At 41.6% G+C, this 13,414-nt stretch overlaps 1 long non-coding RNA gene across 1 annotated transcript; it reads right to left on the reverse strand.

Moving 5' to 3' along the window:
• Positions 1-3,817: 3,817 nt before the first annotated feature.
• Positions 3,818-12,072, reverse strand: LOC116410374. Its single transcript, XR_004222339.1, has 4 exons — positions 9,575-12,072; positions 5,935-5,999; positions 4,447-4,580; positions 3,818-4,353 (listed from the first exon to the last, which is right to left on the reverse strand). It is a non-coding gene; the product is annotated as an uncharacterized LOC116410374 (long non-coding RNA).
• Positions 12,073-13,414: the final 1,342 nt, after the last annotated feature.

The raw sequence follows: 13,414 nt of genomic DNA on the forward strand, positions 1-13,414 counted from the left end.
TGGTCTAAGGCATCTCTTCAGGATGGTTACCATAAACCCCTGAACCCCCCTGAACCCAGCCCTGCTGGAATGACACTTAGGAATGTAAGAAAATGAGGGCACTTAGGAAAGTAAGAAAATGTGTAGCCTTGTGTCAAATTTCAGTGCAGGATTCTGCAGGAAGAGCACCTATTAACTATTACCTGTGATGCATGAGGGTATTCATTTAAAGGAGAAGGAAATGCTAATAAAGAATTAATCTCAAGCTGCAGGCATACCTTCAGTTGTCTCATTAGTGCCCTTAAGTCTCCCCATATTTCGCCTGTTCAGATGATCTGAAGCCAAACAGGAAGAAAAAACGCTGAGCTGTGTAAAGAAAGTTCCCATAATACCTCACTGCTGCACAGACACCCAGACCAAGTGAACATGCTCAGTTAGTAAGACTAGGGGGCACATTTACTAACCCACGAACGGGCCGAATGCGTCCGATTGCGTTTTTTTCGTAATGATCGGTATTTTGCGATTTTTTCAGAAAATTATCGCGACTTTTTCGTTACCAATACGATTTTTGCGAAAAAACGCGAGTTTTTCGTAGCCATTCCGAAAGTTGCGATTTTTTCGTAGCGTTAAAACTTGCGCAAAAAGTTGCGATTTTTTCGTAGTGTTAAAACTTGCGCGAAACGTCGCGCCTTTTAAAAAACTTAAAAGGCGCGACGTTTCGCGCAAGTTTTAACACTACGAAAAAATCGCAACTTTTTGCGCAAGTTTTAACGCTACGAAAAAATCGCAACTTTCGGAATGGCTACGAAAAACTCGCGTTTTTTCGCAAAAATCGTATTGGTAACGAAAAAGTCGCGATAATTTTCTGAAAAAATCGCAAAATACCGATCATTACGAAAAAAACGCAATCGGAAAAAAATCGCAGCTACGAAAAAAGCGCAACTTTCGCGCAAGTTTTAACGCTACAAAAAAATCGCAACTTTCGGAATGGCTACGAAAAACTCGCGTTTTTTCGCGCAAATCGTATTGGTAACGAAAAAGTCGCAATAATTTCCGAAAAGTCATAAAGGCGCCGAAAAAATCGCAAAAAATACGAAAAAGTCGCAAAATGTTTGTTTTCAAATCGGATTTTTCCAATTCGGACTCGGATTCGACCCATAGTAAATGTGCCCCTATGAGTCAGCTTCCTGCTGGTTGGCTCAGATCCACATTCCTAAGAGGGGGGTAGTGAGTTCTTAGCATTCTTGAGGGAGGGGGGAGCAGGCACATGAATTACAGACACAAGAAATCTTATTTCAGAGAAGTCAGTGCAGCGTTTCTGTGAGTGCTTATGGCTGTATTTACATAGACCTTTCTGATAAGGTTTACTTAGTTTTTACCTTTCTTTCACCTTTAAAGGACCAGTAACATGAAAATATGTTAATACTCCACCCCAAAATATATTAGGCATCACCCTTGGATTTTTTGAAAGCTTTATCTAGAATTACTTACAAAATTCTCCATAACAGCAGGCCAATAGGGCAATCTCTCTCTATAAAAGCTGAAGGCATGGGAGTGACTAAGCCCTCTGACTCAAACCAGCCCCAGGTCAAGAATGGCAACAGTGCACGGGAGTGCCAGCCTTTGAAAAATATGACCAGAGGTAAATAGGTAGGCAAAAGGTAGCTTGCATTCAAGTATGTGCTCAACTAGAAGAAAGCTTTGCACCAAAGGACCTTTGACACCTTAGCTTTTTATCAGCATCTGCAAATTCTTATTTATGTTCACAACATTACTCCCAAAGTAATAGAAACATAAATTTAAACTGCAGGTACTGCACAGCTACTATAAAACATTTTGTAGGTAAAATCTTTGGTATTTTAATGGCAGTTTTGGGGTGAAGTATTAACATATTTTCATGTTTCGCTGTTCCTTTAAGAAAGTAAAATATTAATGTAGTCATTCAGTTGTCTGAGCTGAAAGGAAAACTCCAAGAAATATTGAGCAGGTGCTATATTGTAAATCAAAGCCATCTGGCTGATGGCATACTGGGTTTCCTACAGGTTTCTTTATATGCCGAGCAGTTATCGAAAAGGTGTTTACTGAACCAATTAAAATGAAGTGACAGAATTGAGGTAGATACTGGTGCTAAATCACATTATATCCTGGATTCTCATTTCCTGCATTGATTGTTATATAACACTTTGTTTAAACATCCTGCTCCCTTGGAAATAAAAACATTTGTTTAAACATAAAGCAAAAAGCTCTGTCACTGTGTGGACAATGCTATGTCTGCCAGTGTTTCTGGTGCACGCATTCTGCTCAAGCCTTATTTGCATTCCTGCAAATTTCTCTTCTCACTATAATGCTACATGTAATATCTAAAGTGTAGTGTGCTAATGCTGCCGCATAATGTTTTAGGGACCCAAAAGGGCAATAGTGAAGACCAGTGCTGGCAGAGGTGTAAGACTACAGGCAGTTGGCCAGAATGGTTCTACTACCAAATAAATTGTTACAGTTAGAAGAGGCTGAGTGCAGTGAATACAAAAGAAGCCCCATAAGGGCTGTGTGGGTAATAGGCCGGATTAAATCAGTCTGGGGGGTTTATTAATTGATACACAATGGGTGATGGGAAATAAGACTACAAAAGAAGCCCCATATGGGCTGTGCGGGTAAGCTGCTGGAAGAAACCAGGCTCTGTGGGGGCTTCTTGTTGATTAGAAAAGAATAGGGTGCTGGTAAGGCACTAAAATAGGGAAACTAGTCTGTGGGTTAATTTTGTTGATTAGAAAACAATAGGCCCCTGGGGTAGCACTAAAGCAATCAGACTAGTCTGGGGAGGTTTTTTAACAATAGGCTGCTTAAGAGGCGGGGGAAAATCTGGGGGAGGGATTTGGGGTATCAAGGGCACTTAAAGTGGTGGCACACAGAAAGGGATCATAACTAACTTGTGTTTTTTCTCCCACCCTCCCTCCCTTAGTTTTTCTAGGTTAATATAAGCGTGAAATACTGCTTAGCTGCAGGAGAGAGGCGGCAATGCGGGCCCCATATGGTGGTTGGCAGGCCCTGGAACTGTGTGGGGGCAACCACTGGGAATCCACCTGGCATGGATTCTGCTTTCTGGCCTTGAAGATAAACCCAGCAAAGCCCATTTTAATGGAGGGGTAAATACTGAGGCGCTCACTGGCACTGGTTCTGCTTCTGGGTCAATGAGTATGACTACAGGAAAAGCCCAAATGTGTTTTTGGAGGGGCAACCACTGAGGGGCTCATTGGCACTGGTTTTGCTTCCAGGCAGGAATCCCTACAGGAGAAGCCCATATATGTCTACTATGACAACTGGTGGTCCGCATTTTATTCAGTAAATTTATAGTCAACAAACATGACGTCCCCCTTTTTTCCAAAAACTAATTATGTTGTTTGAGTGGTTTTTATGATTACTGTCTTAAGACATAAGTTGGTTGTTGGGGGTTTTGCTTTAGTGACAGGAGACCAATTACAGGTGTGCTGCCCCAGCAGTTAATATTTGTGTGATTTGTTTAAAGTTAATGGTTTACACGCATATCCATTGTTACACTGCCACCTAGTGACCAAGGTGGTATTGCAACTTGTTTACTTCTAAGTCTGTATACCCTCCCATCCCCTTCCTTATGTGTGACATCAGTTCCTCCCATCATGCCATTCATGTTTCTGCTTTCCATGTGAGAGGAGCTACTCCAGGGGTTGGGAAAGCAATATTCCTTTTGACCTCCAGCATTTGTCCATCCACCCCAATGGACAATTTGTTCACCCACAACAAATAAAGAACCTTTTGTGGATGCCAAGTGTCTGGTGAGTTCTGCTATCTGGCAAAGATTGCCCACAGTGGTTGTGCCCAGCTCCATACAGGCCCAGGGAGAGGGGTCTCAGGGGAAACTCAGCCATTATCACAGCATTTGGAGTCAGAATAGTCAAAAGGAATAAAATGTCTCTAATCTGCATTTTCCATCAAGTCTCCACTCCCTGGTAAGCTATTTGTATTCAGTCTGCACACAAGTTAATGCAAGCTCACAACTCCCTGCAAGCACCTGATTATACAAGCGCAGTCTGTATCCTGTGAATATTAAGCTGCCGTATAACTGGCCAAATACACCATCTGGGTCCTGCTATAACACTACTGCAGTTTGTCCTGCATTACTATCACTGCTATAAGAGACAGTAAACTTTTTTTACCAAAAGTGTCAAATTTCCCAGCAAGGCTGTGTCATTTGCAGTTGAATCTGAGCAAGTAAATTCCACATAGACTGCAGAGCAAAGTGTCAGACCCAAGCATATAATAAAACCATCTCAAAAGTCGGGGGGGCGTGGCCAACTGCTAACCAAGATGGACGCGTAGCGCTGGAGCTCCGCTGCAGACCTGTGGGAGAAAATAAGAGAACGCAGTAATAATGGGTAAACATGGTAAAACAAAAGAGCAAATAAAAGATGATCCTAAGATGCATAAGCTTACCGAGTCGCAGAAACTCTTAAAAAAATTTCTGACACCCTCAGACGATGGAGACGAGCGATGCGCACAAAGGCCTAGTGCGGCAGAGGCGGGAGGGAGAGACTCTGATCCGGAATCCGACGGGGACTCCTCCGTTTCTGAACAAAACACAATTACATATTTAAAGACACTACCAACGAAGCGAGACCTGGCAGATTTAGCGCAGCAAATTAAGGAAATACTTAAAGAAGAGGTTGCAGACCTCAAAACGGAAATAGCAGTGCTCCACATCAGAGCGGCTGAAAATGACATGAAACTAGAGGCGGTGGAGACTTCGGTGGATTCAATTGTGACGGTGACACAAATGCAAGGTAAAGCAATACAGGCCTTAACTAGACGGGTGGAAGACCTAGATAATAGAGGCAGAAGATGTAACTTAAGAGTTCGGGGCATTCCGGAAACGGTAGAGCCTACGCAGTTAAAGCAAACAGTAATGGCAATATTTAACTTTGTGCTGAATAGGCCTGAAGCCATCGAGATTCATATTGAGCGAATACATAGGGCCCTGAGGCCCAAGGGGTTGGCATCAGAAAGGCCGAGAGATGTGATATGCTGCCTCTTGCACTTTACCGTCAAAGAGGAAATCCTCATTAAAGCTAGACAACTAAAAAACATAAAGCATGGTAATGCAGAAATTGTAATTCTTCAGGACCTCTCTTGGTTTACTTTGCAACAGAGACGTATGCTGAAACCGCTTACTGATATTCTTAAGGAAAAGAAGATTTTATTTCAATGGGGATACCTGTTCAGCATACAGGCCACAATTCCAGGGAAACTACATATACTTGCATGCCCAGACGACTTACAACCCTTCCTGCAAGCTTGCAACGCAACAGGTATATCCCTCACAGAATGGATAAAATTTGTGCAAATACCGGAACCAATCTCCCTACCAGCAAGAGAATGCTGGACCGAAGTCTCTACCGCGCCAGATAACGGATAAAAATGGGGATCAGATGGAAACCACAGAACCTGGATGAAACTGGTAACTATAAGAAATATCAATACAACAGACACTGCCTGCTCATAATGCCCATACTTAATATTTTGGTAAACTTACTCTGACTATTATGGTTTAAACCCATGTTCCCTGGACCTGAACTAAGGGACAAAACGCTGCCCACTAAGGCTATGCAGACACCTGGAAAGCCTACCCACCCTCCCCAGCAATAGATGGGAATACTACAATGCGCGCCTATAATAAACAGGCGGACAGCATTAAACCCATTTTTGGTGATGTGTATTAAAAGGTACAAATATGCTGTTTATGGTTGGACCGGAACCAATCCGGCCAAAACACAAAATTGTTATATGACAGAAATGGTGAATATGATAGATATATATGTATATAGTTCTTGGCACAAACTTTTCTTTTTTTTTAGGTGGTTATCTCGTTGTGGCAATCTTAAAATTTTAAGTTGGTATAAATGCATGTGGTATAGTAACACTCACCTTGATATGTATGATGGCGGATAATTTGAAAATTGTGTCCCTCAATGTGAATGGCTTGAACACTCCTGAAAAAAGGAAACAAATAGTTAACATTATGAGAAAACAGAAGGGTGATATAGTTATTATACAAGAAACACACTTTAGAAAAGAAGCACCCCCAATGCATAAATTGGGCACCTATTCACAATGGTTTTACAGTAATAATCCCATACAGAAAACAAAAGGAGTAGCCATAGCTATTAAAAACACAATTGATTTTAAAATACAGGCAATACTAGCAGACCAAAATGGGAGATATTTAGTAATTAAAGGCCTATTATATCACACTCCATAGGAAGTGTGTATGTACCCAATGTAAAACAAGGAAAATTCTTCACGCAATTTACTAACAAACTGGTTAATTTTGCGGAAGGGGTTATAGTACTAGGAGGAGATCTGAACTTAGCCCTTAACCCAATGTTAGATACATCCAAGGGTATATCCAGTTCCCCCATCCAAACTAGGAAAGAGGTAAATAGAAAGCTGCAAACACTTAGGGGCTGATTTACTTACCCACGAACGGGTCGAATGGAGTCCGATTGCGTTTTTTTCGTAATGATCGGTACTTTGCGATTTTTTCGTATGTTTTGCGATTTTTTCGGATTCTTTACGAATTTTTCGGATCCAATACGATTTTTGCGTAAAAACGCGAGTTTTCCTATCCATTGCGAAAGTTGCGTAAAAAGTTGCGCATTTTGCGTAGCGTTAAAACTTACGCGAAAAGTTGCGCATTTTTCGTGTAAGTTTTAACGCTACGCAAAATGCGCAACTTTTTACGCAACTTTCGTAATGGATACGAAAAACTCGCGTTTTTACGCAAAAATCGTATTGGATCCGAAAAATTCGTACAGAATCCGAAAAAATCGCAAAACATACGAAAAAGTCGCAAAATATTCGTTTTCAAGTCGGAACTTTTCCAATTCGGGTCGGATTCGTGGGTTAGTAAATCAGCCCCTTAGATTAATAGACTCTTGGAGATTTCTTAATCCCTCCTCCAAGGAATACTCTTTCTATTCCCATGCCCAGAATGGATACTCACGAATTGATTATATATTTATCTCCCAACACCACCTCCAACAACTCCGACAAGCTACTATTAGCAATATCATATGGTCAGACCATGCAGTAACATCTGTAACTATTCAAATTATAAACAAACCTAAGCAGATATGGAACTGGAGGTTAAATGATAATCTACTAAAGGACTCTGACTGTAAAACAGAAATCCAGTCTACTATAGACAAATATAAAAATAGCGTAATAGCAGACCCTTCTACCCACCAAAGCAAATGGTTAGCCCTCAAATGCTTACTTAGGGGAATTTTAATTAAACATGGCACGCGACTTAAAAAGCAAAGACAAAGTGACATAGAAAACCTGATTACAGAGATTAAGCAATTAGAAGGGCAACACCAGCAGAATCTAGATAGTGTGAATCTAAAGGCCCTAACTAATAAAAGACTTGAGCTGAAACAATATTTGAACACCCAGACAAAATTCGCAATGTCTAGGCTAAAACAAAAATATTACGAATATGGAAACAAGTCAGGGAAACTGTTAGCTAGAGCTCTAAAAGATAAGCAAATAAACCTACACATACACAAAATTAAAAATAAGAAAGGTGAAATGCAAGTTATCCCTGACAAAATAGCATTAGCCTTTAAAAATTATTATGAAGGCCTATATAACCTACCGCAAAAAAACAACAAAAACACATTACAGACCAAGATCAAAGAATACATAGCAAAATATTCTCTTCCTAAATTAGAAGCCACTACTTTAGAGAACCTGTGCATACCCTTTCAAACCCAAGAAATAATATTAGCTATTAAACAAACACAACCACATAAGGCCCCGGGACCAGATGGCTTCACAAACCAGTTTTACAAACAATATGCCACATCCATTACCCCTCTCTTCCTAAGCTTTATCAATGAAATAGGCCAAAACCACCCGTTAAATAAAGAATTCCTAGCAGCTCATATCTCAGTAATACACAAACAGGGCAAGGACCCTACTTGCTGTAGCAGCTATAGACCAATATCTCTACTTAATACTGATCTCAAATTATATACAAAAATTATAGCTACAAGACTTAGCCACCTACTCCCTACCTTGATACATAGGGACCAAGTAGGCTTCGTGAAAGGGAGAGAGGGAAAGGAGAACACGATGAAAATTTTACATTTAATTGCTATAGCCCAAAAACAACAGACTCAGAGAAGGCATTCGATAGAGTCAATTGGTCATTCTTGAAGCACATGCTAGAAGGGCTAGGCCTAACCAACACCTTTAGAGACAAAATAATGGCAGTTTATTCTGAACCCACAGCCCAAATTAAAATTAATGGTATTCAGTCAGACCCTTTTTGTATAAGTAATGGGACAAGACAAGGTTGCCCGTTGTCCCCACTATTATATGTCCTGTGTATGGAACATTTGTTAGTAGCAATTAGAGCAAACCAAGATGTTAAGGGACTGACAGTGGGAACACATGAGTATAAAGCTGCGGTATTTGCAGATGATCTAATGATGTTTGTGACGAATCCACATATTTCTATGCCTAACATTATGAAAGAGATCCAAACATATGGAGAACTATAAGATTAATATGTCCAAATCAGAGGCACTGCCCATATTTATGCCTAAACAAATGGAAGAACTAATGCAAACAAACTTTCCGTTCAAATGGCAAAAAGATAAGATTAAATATTTGGGAATATTTATACCACAAAACCTAGGCAATATATACTTATACAATTATAAACCCTTACTTTCTACAATAGAGGGATTGCTTCAAAGATGGGACCTTCAACACTTTACATGGACAGGAAGGATAAGCATAATTAAAATGACGGTACTACCTAAGATCCTATACCACTTTCAATCACTCCCTATCCATCTTCCCAAAAGTTTTTTTCAAACACTGGAATCCTTAATCAGTAGATTTATATGGTGTAAGAAACACCCCAGACTAAGGAAAACTATCCTAAATATGCCTAAAAGCGCAGGAGGCTTAAGTCTCCCGGACCTTACATCTTACTACCAAGCTACTTTACTGACCAAACTAACTGACCACTCACAAACTGCGGTTACCAAACAATGGAAAACGCTAGAGAACTACTGGACAATATTACCGATACAAAATATCCTTTGGAACAAAGACCCTCACACTAAGTTATATACAGGCAACAACCCTCAGATTCAAGCTCAAGTCAAGTTTTGGAAAATCCTTAACTCTGCCCACCATCTTATACCATACCCCTCACCGCTAACTCCGTTAAGCCTAAATCCGGAATACCCCCCTGGCTTAATAGACAATGGACTTTCCCAGGCCTTTGGAATACAAAATCTACAATTGCAACATGTCTTAGAAGTACCAGGTAAACTTTCTACCATCCAAGCGGATACGTCACTGTGGACCAATAGAGATTACTGGAGATACACTCAAATTAAACACTATCTGAAAAAAAACTCCACTCTACAAAAAGCAGATAGACCTCTCACAGACCTGGAAAGGATATGTAACTCTAAAGTACCCACTAACCACCTAATATCCCAGCTGTATAAACTAATAATTGCAAAAAAGTACTCTAACTTACCTTACTTCACACGCATCTGGAATACGGAACTGCAACTGAACCTGCAAGAAGAAGAATGGGGAAAAATTTTTACTTATTTCTATAAGTAACAGATATCAAGAGAACTCATATAAGATACTCTCAAAATGGTATAGAACCCCGTCGCAACTGCACCAAATGGGTCTATTACCACATGACAGATGCTGGAGATGTAACTCTGCCCAGGGTACAATCCCTCACATTTGGATTTCATGCCCAGTACTATCCCACTTTTGGAACAATGTGCAAATGATTATCCAGGAGATCCTAGGTACCCAGGTGATACTTACTCCTCAATTAGTACTTCTATACCACACAGATTTACCAGAGCATATATTTAAGCACAGCCTCCTCCTACAGCTGCTACTTGCAGCAAAGACTCTAATTCCTAAACATTGGAGGGATGTAAATCCACCAACAATAGAGGATTGGTTCACGAATATAAATGATATCTGCACAATGGAAGAGAGTACCTCTTCAATACATGAAAAACAACAGGAGTATTTATTAACCTGGAGACCTTGGATATCCTATCTGCATTCTCATAAAAAGCTGTAAAATGATATAGAATATTGCATATGAACGCCACAACGAGATACCTAATACTCACCAAATATGTGCCAAACGACTTCAATTCTGACTTCTTCTATCTTTCTTCTCTTCTCCCTATGACTCCCTTTTTGTTTCGGTCTTCACAGACAGTCCGGAGTCCCTCCAAAGGTTTTTAAGTTATACGTATTCAGCTCCTTGTTCTTCCTGCTCTCTCCCTTTGCTCATCTCTTTTCTCCTTTTTTTTCCCTTTAAGTGCCTTAACAATACTTAAGAAGGTATTAAGATTGTTAAATGAATACTTACATAAATGTATGTGTAACTTTGGACTTATTATTGCAATAAAGATTTTGGTGAAATACAAAAAAAAAAAACCATCTCAAAAGTCTAGAGAAAACTATGAGGCTACAAGGGATGAGTTGTCAAGCAGTTTATCAGACCTATGGAATAGAACTGTGCACTGCATGTCAGTTCTTTCACATTCTAATAATGATGCAGCTGATTTAAGAGATGGTATAAATCGCTTATCTTCCACCTATGAGCGTTATCAGCGTCTGTCCGCTAAGTATACTTCTTTCTTAAGGGACGCTAAAATAGTGGAATCCTTAGCAGAGCTAAGTAAAACTGAGGCCTTAGATCAGGAGAGAGACCTTCTGGTGCTAAGTGCTTAAGAGAAGGCAGAGCTCAGGATTGCACACCTGCAAGAGACCAGGTCTCACAGATACACATCATCAAGGCTTACATCACAATCTTCTAAAACCTCTCACTCTAGGAAATCAACACTGAGTGACAAGCTTATAGAGGCCCCTGCTAATGCAGAAGCAGCCAAGGTGCAAGTTACCTTTGCTAAAAGAGAGGCAAGGAAGCTGAAGCTGAAACTGAGGCGGCACGCCAGCAAGCAGAAGCTGCCCGCAAAAAGGCAGAAATGGAAGTTGAATTAGAAATTCTTCAAATGGAAAAAGAAAAGGCTTCAGCTATTGCAAATCAAAAAGTTCTTGAACAAGCACTAGGAGGAGTGCATGATCAGGACTGCCTTATTCCAGTTTAGTCTGAAGATCCTGTAGAACGTACAAGTAAATATGTACTAAACCAGGATGCATCTAATGTCAAAGAACCAATCTTACAACATCCAGGGACAACACCTACAACCCACAGTGCAGGTCAGTCTCTTATACCTATCACCTTTAACACTGCTGTTCCTTACAGTGCCCAACCTGCAGAGCTGCAAATGCAGGCACAGCAACAGGTCAGCTACACAGACATGGTTACACAGCACAAAATACTGCCTCCTACCATCAATCAGGTGGACTGCAGCAGTAAGCTACAGCCAGCAAAGGCCTTAGAGACTAAACCACTGCTGAATGCTCATGCCACTTCATTCTATCCTGGTTCAGCTCACCTTTATATGCCAGAAAGCTTATACAACCCCAGGGTTCCACAAGTTACTCAGGCACCAAAGAGTGAGAGATCAGACCTATCTGACTTCGCCAGGTATATGATACGTTGTGAGCTCATAAACATCAGTCTCTCAAGGTTTGATGATTGTCCAGGGATTTACAGAGCCTGGAGATCAACCTTTAAAGCTGCAATTGCCGACCTCAACCTCACAGCCAAAGAGGAACTTGATTTACTTATTAAGTGGCTTGGTCCAGAGTCTGCCGATCGAGTAAAGAGAGCTGTACATGTTGACTACCCAGATGCAGGCCTTACTGCGGCCTGGGGAAGGCTTGAGCAAACCTATGGGATCTCTGAAGCCATAGAAAGCGCCTTGTTTAAGAGACTGCAAAATTTCCCAAAAGTAATTAACAAAGACAATCGTAAGCTGCAAGAGCTTAGTGACCTTCTGATGGAGCTAGAGTTAGCTAAGGCAGATCCTCGCCTGTCACGACGCCTGTGCTACTTGGACACTGCACATGATGGCGAAAAAAACGTGCGATCGCATGCGTTAAGTCGCATATCACGTGCGTTAATTAGCGTACAACCGCATGCGTTAATTTTAACGCATTGCATTATTTAGCGAATTAAAAGAATACTAACGCATGATTCACAAAAGCGTTAAGTGTGTTAATTAGCGCGCGAATGTGTGCGTATTTTAGTGCCTAATTGGTGGAGGCGTTGGGCAGAGCACATATTTAAGTTATGAATTGAAAAACCTAAAATGGAGTATGCAATGGGGTTTTTGCTTGATTTGGAGGAGGACCATCAAGTCCCTGAGCCTTACAGAGTCATGCGCCCTCGGATTTTCAGGGAAAGGGCCACTTTAGAGTGCTTAAGCAAGGGTGAAGTGGTCAGGCGATACAGGCTCAATAGGGCGGCAATATCCAGCCTGTATGAGCTGCTTGAGCCTTCCCTGCAGCCACTGACTCGCAGAAGCCGTGCCGTCCCCGGAATGGTAAAACTGCTGTGCTCCCTGCACTTTTTGGCCACTGGCAGTTTCCAGAGGGTTGGGGGGGTTTATGGGGGGGTGTCACAGCCTACCTTTTCACGGTGCCTTGGCCAGGTCCTGGACGCCATCCGCTTGGTGTCCGGGAATTTCATCTCGTTCCCCCAACATCAGAACGAGTGGAAAGCCATGAAAAGGCATTTTTATGGGGTAAGTGGCATCCCCAATGTGTTGGGTGCAATTGATTGCACCCATGTGGCATTAAACCCCCCCCAAGACAGGGAGCACATTTTTAGAAACCGGAAGGGTTTCCCTCAACATACAAGTGGTGTGTGATGGCCATATGAACATCATGAGCATCGTGTCTGGGTTCCCCGGCTCCTCTTACGATGCTTACATCCTAAGGTAGTCCGCACTTTACCATTCTTTTGAGACAGGACAAATGCTTCACGGGTGGCTGTTAGGTAAGTATTTGTGTCACGTCTAGCACAACTTGCCCACATTTGCTTTCTGTCTCCCACTGTAAAACCAGGCCCCTGCCTGCCATAAGCTTGTTTTGCAATTTGTAAAGTGCCCTCTTTTGCCACTGGGAGAGTCAAAGCAGCTACTTGTAGTGTCACCTATCAGTCTCACACTGTCTCATCTGTTGCAAAAGGGCTGTGTTTTTGACAGAGGGAGAGTGGAAGCAGCTCCCACTAAAGATTCAAACATTGTGGCTGTGTGTGCTGTACTGCACAATCTGGCGAACCGGCATGGCTTACCAGGCGATGTGGCCGATGACCTGGAGGACCCCATACATCCACAAGATCCTGTCCGAGGTGCGGATGCCAGAGGGAATGAAGTCCGGGGACAAATTGTTACCAATTACGTTTTCTGTAAGTACCTACAAT

The sequence above is a fragment of the Xenopus tropicalis genome, chromosome 4 (assembly GCF_000004195.4).
Source record: "Xenopus tropicalis strain Nigerian chromosome 4, UCB_Xtro_10.0, whole genome shotgun sequence".
Classification (NCBI taxonomy): Eukaryota; Metazoa; Chordata; class Amphibia; order Anura; family Pipidae; genus Xenopus; species Xenopus tropicalis.